General features: G+C 40.1%; 1 pseudogene; it reads left to right on the top strand.

Annotated features, from left to right (window-relative positions):
* The first annotated feature begins 3,314 nt into the window (after positions 1 to 3,314).
* On the top strand, positions 3,315 to 10,604 carry LOC138092127 (interferon-induced very large GTPase 1-like; annotated as a pseudogene).
* Positions 10,605 to 10,901: the final 297 nt, after the last annotated feature.

The raw sequence follows: 10,901 nt of genomic DNA on the forward strand, positions 1-10,901 counted from the left end.
AGGAAGGTGGGAAGGGGGGTTCAGAATTGTGGGGGATGCCTATATACCTGTGGCTGATTCATGTTGATGTATGGCAAACCATCACAATATTGCAAAGTAATTATTCTCCAATTAAAATACATTAATTTTTAAAAAATCTGCTTTTCTCTAAATACTTTGCTTTTGCTATTGTATTTTCTGCAGTTTCACTATGATATGTCTGATTGTGAATTTATTTTATTTGTCTTCTGAGGTATATGCCAAAGTATCCTAAATGTTGTCTTTAATTTGTCGTGAAAGTGTTTCACTTGCTTCAAATTTATTTACCTCTTCCATCAGATATTATTTCACTATCTATTAAATTCCTTGAGACTGCAAAGAATTTGTCTTAAAATTTATCTAGATATTTTAGATAACTCAGTTGGAAAAGTTGTTCTTTGTAATTAATTTATGTTTTGGCTGCGCTGGGTCCTTACTGCTGTGAGCAGGCTTTCTCTAGCTGCAGTAAGTGGGGGCTACTCTAGGTGCAGTGTGCATACGCATATATCTCATCCATATCCTGTCTTCACTTCCTTTGCTTATGCACCCAGGACTTCTCATTGTGGTGGCTTCTATTATTGTGGAGCACAGCCTCTAGGGCACATGGGTTTTAGTAGCAGCAGCACATGGGCTCAGTCGTTGTGGCTTGTGGGCTCTAAGCACAGGCGCAGATGTTGTGGTGCACAGGCTTAGCTGCTCTGTGGCATGTGGGATCTTCCTTGACCAGGAATCAAACCAGTGTTCCCTGCATTGCAAGGCGGATTCCTAACCACTGTTCACCAGAGAAGCCCAGAAAAGCTGTTTTTTGAATTACTGAGTCTGCCATTAAATTTAGATTCAAGTTTTAGTGACATTGGTGAAGATGAAAAGCACAAAATTAAAATGACTGTAAGATGAGATGACAATTATATGATTCAATAAAGACAAAATGAAGGAAAAATCTAAGGGAGAGCTGGTAGGGGATTAAAAAACAATTGAGATTTAGGAGAGATTAAAAAGGATAATTTGAAAGGACATGAAACTACATTCAAATTATGAGGAAGAAGGATGCATAGGATAATAATAGTGACTATTGACATTCAATACAAGAAGAGAGGAAACCTGAATTATATGTGAAGTTGAAACATGTGAAATCTCATCTCATATAATATGTCTCATAGATAGTGGGGTTAAAAACAACATTGAGAAAACACTGAATATAAGAGTATTTGAGTCTACATACACACATTAAGATGGCATCAGTAGATAAAGAGAATTTGATTATACATATATAGTTTATAAATATAAAATAGATATATATAATATAATGATATTAACTAGTGTCAGTGGAAGAGTGAGAAGTGGGTGACAAGTATAAATCAGCTAAGAAGTGCATTTTATTTATTGAGATAAATTAACATATAACGTTGCATAAGTCTAAGGTATACAAGGTGCTGATATGATACATTTTTATATTGCCATATTACTAAGATAGAGTTAGCTAACACCTCTATCACATCAAAGTAGCATTTCTTTATTGTGGTAAGAACAATTAAGATTAAGTCCCTTGGCACCTTTGAGGTTTATAATACAGTATATTGTTTATAATCACTATGTGTGCTATGCGCTATGCTTAGTCACTCAGTGTGTCCAACTCTTTGTGACCCTGTGGACTGTAGCCCACCAGGCTCCTGTGTCTTTGAGGATTCTTCAGGAAAAAATACTTGAGTGGGTTGCCATGCCCTTTTCCAGGGGATCTTCCCAACCTAGGGATCAAATCCAGGTCTCCTACATTGCAGGCAGATTCTTTACCATCTGAGCCACCAGGGAAGCATAGATGTCTAGGACTTATTCATCTACTGATGGCACATTCGTACCTTTAAACAGTATCTCCCTAACTCCTACACCTTCCAACCCCTGGTAACCACCATACTACTCTGGTTTTACAAGTTTGGCTTTTTAAGATTCCACATGTAAATGATATTAAACAGAATTTATTTTTCTTGGTCTGACTTATCTCACTTAGCATAATGCACTCAGGGTCCATCCGTGTTGTCACAAACAAATGGCAGAACTTCCCTCTTTCTCGTGACTGTATAATATTCCACTGTGTGTCTGTGTCTGTGTGCACATGTGTGCATGCTTGTATCACATATCCTTTATCCATTAAGCCATGGGCTGACACTTAGGCTGTCTCCATATCTTGGCTATTGTGAATAACAATGCAGTAAACATGGGGGTGCATATATCTCTTCAGTATCCTGTCTTCACTTCCTTTGCATATATACCCAGGACTGGAATTGCTGGGTAATATTGTGATCCTATTTTTCATTTTTGAGGAAACTCTACGATCCTTTCCATAGTGGCTGAACCAACTTAAATTCTCAGCAACAGTATAAGAGGGTTCCCTTTTTTTCCACACCCTCTCTAGCATTTATTATTTGTAGACTGTATGATGATGGCCATTATGATTGGCTTGAGGTGATACCTCATTATGAGGTATCATAATGAGGTTTTGTCTTGCATTTCCCTAACAATTATCAATCTTGAGTGACTTTTCATGTGCCTGTCGGTCATCTGTATGTCTTCTTTGGAGAAACATCTATTTATTTTTTGCCTATTTTACCAAATATTCTTTTAATGTAGCTATCCAATTTTCCCAGCACCACTTACTGAAATTATCTTTTCCTCATTATTTTCTCACCTCTTTTCTCATAGATTATTGAGCATAAGCATGTAGGTTTACTTCTGGCCTCTCTACTCTATTCCATAGATCTACGTGTTTGCTTTTATGCCAATGTCATGCTCCTTTCACTAGTGTAGTTTGTTGCATAGTCTGAATAGGGAACGTGATACACCCAGCTATTTTTTTGCTCCAGTCAGCATTGGCAATTGAGTCTTTTGTGGTTTCAAAAAAAATTTAGAATCATTTTCTTCTACTTTTGTGAAAGAGTCCTGGGTATATTGATAGTGATTGTATTAAATCTATAGATTGCTTTGGATAATATGGCCATATTTAACATTAATCCTTCTAATAAAGGAACAGAGGATATCTTTCCATTCGTTTTTATCATTTTAAAATTCCTTCATCAGCATTTATAGTTTTCAGAATATAGGTCTTTCACCTTCTTGGTTACGTTTATTCCCTGATATTTTATTCCTTTTGGTGTGATCATAAATGGGATTGTTCTCTGAATTTTTTTTCTGATAGTTCATTATTAGTGTATACAAAAGCAACAGATTTCTGCAAATTTAATCACAGAATTCTGCCTATTAACATGCCACAGGCTAACTGAGTGTCTCTTAATCCTACAGCCATGGTCACAGCAGAGTCTATGCCCAGTGAACCTCTGCTCAGAGGCAAAAACAGGCAAGATCTCCAAGAGATGCTCAGAGAAGTAGCGCTGGCAGTTGAGTACTAGTTGTCAAAGCTGCAGGAACACCTGGGTGTGACTTCTGCTCATGCCTTACAACACCTAGAAGAAAAAGACCTCCAGAAACTGAAATGCCAGGTGCAACATTCCTGGGAGAAAAGGGCCCTGGAGAAACTGCTTAACCTGTCACACTCAAATACTCTTTCAGAGTTACAGGAGTCTTGGGTGGAATCATTAAAGAAAAGGCATAAGGAGGCAGAACAGGCAATGCAGGAACAAAGAGAAATGCTGTCAGAACACAGTCAACAACAGGAAGAGGCAGTGAGGAAAAAGGAAGCAGCGCTGAGGCAAACAACGGAGATCCCCAAACAGTTCTGGCCATCTCCTGAAAAGCCCCTAGGAGAAGTCACAGAAGATATGCAGAGACAACTCAAGGTTATGGAGGGGGCACTTTCTCACAGGAAAAGTCTCCCAGATAGAGAGCTGGTGAGACATGCATCTGGAGGACTAGCTCTACAGGGAATTTACAAAACCAGAGACCAAAGGTGTCTCCTGGAGAAGAAAGAGGAGCTACTCTGTGTCCCCAAGGAGTTTGTACTCCGTGGCCCTAATCAGGGTACATGGACAGAAATGAAGGAATTTACATCTTCTCAAGAAGAATCCATGTTCACTCAGACTGTAGAGAAGCTGGGCTTCAGTATAACTGCCTTAGTAAAGGATGGAGGTTGGGGAATTAGGATGGAAGCTGGTATGGATCAGAGCATGCATTCAGAATGCATGAAAATACAACAGTCACATTCTACACACTCTTATTTCTGCTCAACCAAGTTCATATATATCCCACTGGCCTCCTGCATCTTTCCCATTGACCAGCTCAAACTTTCCAATGCTGCTCTCCAGGATTTAAAATACATTGAAGACCTTTTGAGTCAGTCAGAAGATCCAGACAAACTATGCTTACTGAGGCATAGGACTGAAGCCTTCTTCCAGAGGTATGGGTCTCATGCTAACCAGGGCCCTCTGCACCTGGGAGGAATCTACTGGTGGAAAGCCATTTCAGAGGGTTTCCAAAAGGAACGGCTGGCAGAAGTGAAACAGCAAGCAGCAGAGGCCCTGGATATTTACATGAGGGGCAGTTACAGTGGATTAGGAGTGAACATTGGTACAGGTCTGGATATATCAGACTCTCACTCGAATAAAGCCTCTCAGAGAACAACCTTCCAAAATCTCCAAACCGAAGTCCAGTTATCTGTGGCCCAGACAGGTGGCCCACGAGAAGCAAATGGCTTTTTTGACTGGAAAGCTGGTCTAGTTGCCAATAATCAAACCTGGTGTGTCATTGACCGTGGACTTCAGCTGGTACCTGTTTGGGACGTTGTCCTCTCTAGCCACAGAAGTGATTTTAAGGATCCCTGTAAATTAGCTAACTGCCTGAAAGATGACTATACTGTTCTGACTGAACTCACTGCCCAGATCCAGGAGGGAGAAGAATTCTTGAGTATTGAGAAGGAGGCTAGGATTTTCCTACAGGATGTGAAATCCTGGAAAGTTTTTCATCCTGAAGAACAGCTCAAAAGTCTGATAAATTTCATGCAAATATTGATTCAAAATATTAAAAGTTATACCACTTGGATTAATACATACCTCAAAGACTGGGGTCTGCAGAATTTTCTGGTAAACACTGTCAACTTTTGCAAAAAATCTGCCATTTATGGAACTAAATTTATTAAATCTCAGTTGAGTCGTCTTTTGGATCCTCACATCTTTGTAGTAACGAACTTTCTTCAGGCTCATTCCATTATGGAGTGGATATTTCAGTCAGAACCAAAGGAAGACAATGTCCCTATCACCCAATTTTCTGATTTAATTGAAATATTTAAAAAAACACAGAATAATCTTAGGGATGTAAAGGCCAATTCCGAATCCACAGAGTTGACAGAGGAAGCTCAAAGAAAGCTGACTTATGAGGTCAGCTTGTCTCTTGCCTGCTTCATGAAATACCTCCAAGAAACAGGGAAGATAGACACACATGTCTTGCTACTTTTGTTAGCATCTGGTGCAGGATATCATGTGGTTCACAATACATTTCAGCATCTCCTGGGACATGATGAGTTAGACTTCTTATTAGACAAAATGCAAACAGTGCAAAATAAATACCAAGAGCTCAAAAATATTTCCAACTACAGGGCTCAGGCATTCCTAGTGCTCACAGGCCTGACAGCAACAGTGGGCATCAAAGCCGTTTCTCCAGAGGAGAAAACACAACGCTTGGCATTGATCAAACATCACATGGGACGATCTTTGACTAAAGAAGTTGTATATGTCCTCACCAAAGCTGGAGATCATGATTGGGAAAACCTAGAAGAAGGCTTGAACCTGCTCATTGATGGGAGTTATGAGGCTGCTGTCTCTTCATTGCAAGTGGAAGAGATGAGAAAACAATTGCAAAGTGTCATCTATGAAAAGAAAGAGCGCCATGAACCACATGATAATGAAAAAGAAAAGGAGGAAGTCATAGAAAATGGAGCCTTCCAAGACTTACTCCAGCGTCTAGGCCTAAAACATTACTACCCAAGAAAAATGAGCAGAGCTAACTTCCATCTGATCCATAAGACTTCTGTGTACAACACCCAGCCCTGCTCTGAAAGAGAACTTCCCTTCTATTTCCTACAGAAGCTATTGATGCTGGATTATAGGCTGAGATACCTGATTATCAAACATGAAGAATACACAGAGAACCAAGTCTATTCAAGAACCTCAAATCAAGAAAGAAAAGCTTTTGATCCATATGAAGATCTACCTGAAGAAAGTGCTCATCCTACTAAGCCCTCAGCAGCCACTAATGTCAGACCCTATGTTCACCCTATGGATATTCAGATGGCAATTCTTCACTGTGCAGATGATTTTGCCAGACAATATATTTTGGACAAACTTGCCATTTGTCAGTTTGCCCTCCCCCTTCTCATACCTAATCCTTGCAATGCTCAAATTGAATTCTCTCTCTGGTCTCTCAGTCAAATTCGAAGGAGCTGGCAGCAAGTAGGGAAATCAATAAAAGATGAGAAGGACAATTACACGAATCAGCAGATGTGTCGCGTTTCTGCCCCCATTGTGTCTTTTATTAGAGTTGGAACAGGCTTCTCTGCCTCCAAATCTCAGATCATGAACTGTCTTCTCAGTGAACGCAAACATGATGTCTTTTTTCACCGACATTGCAAAGGCAGCAGCAGAGACTGTCTCTTGATGGCAGGAGTGGTGGAAGTCGCCTGGTTCTGTCCTGGGGGGGAAGAGGAGGACAGATTTGACAACTGCTTGACCTTTACCAATCTTCACGGGGATGCAAAGGAACATGAGAAGCAACTCGCCTTTTTGCAGGAAGTCTCATCTATAATTGTGGTCCTCATGTCAACTTCTGATGACAATAAAGGAAACCAAAAAATAGTTCGTGACATGTGTCAGTCATCAATACCTTTAATCCTTTTGCTTGATGATAAAGGAAAAATCACAGTCAATGAATCTGGCTCAAGAGTGAAAATTGGGATCCGGAACAGAAATGAGGCAGAATTAATAGGGGAGCTCACAACTACAATCAGACATTTGCTGGAGCTCTCTAACACTGCACTCAGCTTGGAGCACTGTGCCCACATTGCTCGCAAGCAAGGAATGCTTATTGATGAAGACCAGAGAGCCTGCGAGGAAGCCAAAGAAAAGGCAGAGAATCTAATGACCCTACTGGGAGAAATGGAAATACCTCAGGTCAAGGAAAACTTACTACCTCTTCAGGGAAAACTGTGGCAACTTTGGTGTAAAAAGGACAAAGAACTCTATCATCTGAGAGAAAAGGGGAATCGCAGCATTGAGCAACACAAAAGTGAGATTGAGACAGAAAAACAAGTGATAAGACGTGAACAGTTGAGAAAAGCCTTTCCTCTCAATGCTTTAATGTGTTCTGTCCTTGAAATTCTCCAGAATCATGCAGGAACTCACACCAAACTCTACTTCCTCCAATGGCTGAATGTAGCTTTGGATAATCTGATGACAGGACACTTGGAAAATCTAAAGGAGAAGAAAAAGGCATTGGTTGAAACAGAAAAGCAAGAGGCCACAAAGAGTAGCTCTCTGAAAGACTGGCAAAATGAGATAGAAGCTATTTCCAGAGAGATTCATGACTGTACCTTGGGAATTGAGCACATACTAAGAGAAGCTGGCCAGATCTATGAAGCTCTGGAAGAAGCTTCACCCATGAAAGATACCCCATTTCTCTCCCTTCCCAAAATTGCTGCAGATCTGATGATATGTGGTGTTCCCATTGAGCTGATGGATGGGGATGTTTCATATGTGCCCCTGAGGTGGGTGGCAGCTGTTTTTGACAAGCTCTCTGAGAAACTTGGAAACAAGCGGCTCTTTGTTCTCTCTGTCCTTGGCCTGCAGAGTTCAGGGAAGTCCACCCTGCTGAATGCCCTTTTTGGGCTGCAGTTCACTGTCAGTGCTGGGAGGTGTACCCGGGGGGCCTACATGCAGCTTCTGAAAGTGGAGGAGACATTCACAGATGAACTAGGCTTTGACTTTGTGCTTGTTGTGGACACAGAGGGACTTCGAGCCCCAGAACTCAGCAACAAGTCCCAGAATCATGACAATGAGTTGGCAACCTTTGTCATCGGACTTGGAAATTTGACTCTGATCAATATTTTTGGGGAAAATCCATCAGAAATGCAAGATATTCTACAAATAGTTGTCCAAGCTTTTCTGAGGATGAAACAAGTAAAAATCTCTCCCAGTTGCCTCTTTGTCCATCAGAACGTGGGGGAAGTTACAGCTAAAGACCAAAATATGGAAGGAAGAAGGCGGTTAGAGCAGAGATTGGACAAAACGGCAGCAACAGCAGCTGAAGAAGAGCAGTGCTCCGATGTAACCTGCTTTAGTGATGTCATTAAGTTTGACGCCAATACCCACGTCTACTATTTTGCTCACCTCTGGGATGGCAATCCCCCAATGGCCCCACCCAATCCTCGCTACAGCCACAATGTTCAGGAACTCAAAAGCAGAATTCTTGTGACTGCCCAACAGGAATCTAGGGGAAGCATCATGAAGATATCAGATGTAAAATTCCGAGTTCAAGATTTGTGGAGAGCCCTGCTGAATGAGAACTTTATTTTCAGCTTCAGGAACACTCAAGAAGTCATGGCCATGAGCAAACTGGAAACCATGTATAACTCCTGGACATGGGAGCTGAGGAGTCATGTGCAGAGATTACAAGACCAGCTGATCAACCAGATTCAGAATGGAAAAATCCAGACACTCGAAACATATACCCTGGAGGCTCCAGTTACAGAGATATATGAACCCATCAAGCAAGAACTTGAAAAATATTTTAATGAAGACCCAGATAGTGAGGTGCTGGTTCAGTGGAAAAAATCTTTTGAAAATAAACTAATAACCCTTAAAGAGGCACTAATTTTAGATGTCCAAAGAAAAGCCAATGAACTTATTAGTTTTAAAAAAAGTCAAGAAAACCTGGATAACAAAAAGTCAGGTTATGAAAAGGAATTATTGGAAAAAAGCCGGAATTTGGCTTTATTGCTAAATGGCACCAAATTGAGCGAGGAAGAGCTCCATGAGAAATTCAATACACTTTGGGAAAAATGGGTCTGTGATGTGTCCTCAAGTCTTCCTCCAGCTGTAGAGCCTAACATTAAAGTGGATTCTGAAAACATCCTTTTGGAGTATTTCAAAAAGGAAAAAGACATCACAAGCATAGTGGAGAACTATTCTGGACAAAAGTTTGAAGAGTTTGAAATCAACTATGACAAACATGTTAAGATGAAAGGGAAATATTGGAGATTCTCTACAATGACAATAGATCCCCTGGATAGATACTCCATAAATATGACTACTGAGAACATTAGTTCAAAAGTTAGTGAAACTGTTAACAAAATATGTCAGCAAAAGCATGATTACAATAGAACTTATTTCTATGAAATCCTGAAAATAATAGAAGAGGAGGTGAAGTCACCCACTCAGAAAAGATATACATTTACAAGAAAATATGAAATAGACTTATCATTGTGTTTATTCCAAAGAGCATCAGTGACATTTGAGGAGATGCACGAGGCATTCAAGAGGGCAAATGATCCTGTAAACTATCTGCAAAGCAAGAAGGATGATTTCTTCATGAGCTTTAGGATCTCTTGTCAAGGAGCAACTTCAATTAAAACATTTGCTGATTTTCTGTGGAAGAAACTCACACCTGCAGTCTCCAGAACCATAAGGAAAAACATGGCCCTCAAAATTGCTGGGGACATTCGAACCACCTGCCGGGCATTCAATGAAAACAGAGCTAACCTGGAGAAACACATTCTCATCTCTCTGGCAGAAGAGGAAAATTTTGATAACTACTGGCAGTACCTTCATAATCCAGAATCATTTTTTAAGAATTACATTGAAAACCATGTTAAAAGATATTTTTCTGATGCAGGAAGTGAAAAAATAAAGACTTTTCTACAAATGAGTTTAGATGACATCAAGAATGCCATCCTCTCAGCTGTACATGCATCTACAGCAAGAGCTAAAGATAAAACCAGCACAGCGTCTGGGTGGTTAGATTTGTTCTGTGATCACCTGGGGAGTACCTTGGTCTTTCCACGAAAAGACTTGATAAGCATTGAACACCAGGAGATAAAAGATACCAAGTTTCTCAAAGAGGCCATGAGTAAAGCTTTGGATCCAGAAATGAAGAAGGTAGAAGAGAAATGTTTGTGTAGACTTGAAGAAGAAATGATTCCTGAAATCCAGAAAATGCTCTCTGAACATCTCTGTGGCTGCTGGAAACAGTGTCCCTTCTGTAAAGCAATTTGTACAAACACAATCCCTACCCATGAAGGAGACCACAGTGTTCCCTTCCATCGTCCACAGGCTCTCACTGGATGGGGGTGGTATCAAACAGACTATTTTGCCCTTAATTACTGTACTAGTTCAGTAGCAAGTGATATTTTTTTCATTTTGAAAGATAGGAGAATCCCATATAAGACCTATCGAGAAGCAGGGGGGGAATATGCCACATGGAGCATCACCCCAGACACATCCACCCAGCCATACTGGAAATGGTTTGTCTGTCACTTCAGATCAAAGCTAGAAGAAAAATATCACCTAAAATTTATCAATAAAGGTGAAATTCCTGATGCCTGGGAGAAAATCACAAAGCAGGAGGTGCTTGATGACTTGAAAAAATATTAATACTCAATGACCAGATAAGAGTTCCAGTATCTAAACAGAGAATGCACATTACTAGAACAAGCCTAGAATACCACCCACTCAGAATGAAAACTTCCTTGTATCAATTTTTTTTCAAATGAAATGTCTAATACTAAATCAATCATAGCAAGAGTTGAAGATTTATTGAGTAAGATCCTTATTTTTCTTTTCCCCAATTCCTTCTTCTTTAAAAACAGATAACTGATATATATGAGTACATGATAAAATCGAATAAAGTCCATTTGATAAACCAACTGCATATTTTACATTATTATTCTG

This window comes from Capricornis sumatraensis, chromosome 16, assembly GCF_032405125.1.
Source record: "Capricornis sumatraensis isolate serow.1 chromosome 16, serow.2, whole genome shotgun sequence".
NCBI classification, from domain to species: Eukaryota; Metazoa; Chordata; class Mammalia; order Artiodactyla; family Bovidae; genus Capricornis; species Capricornis sumatraensis.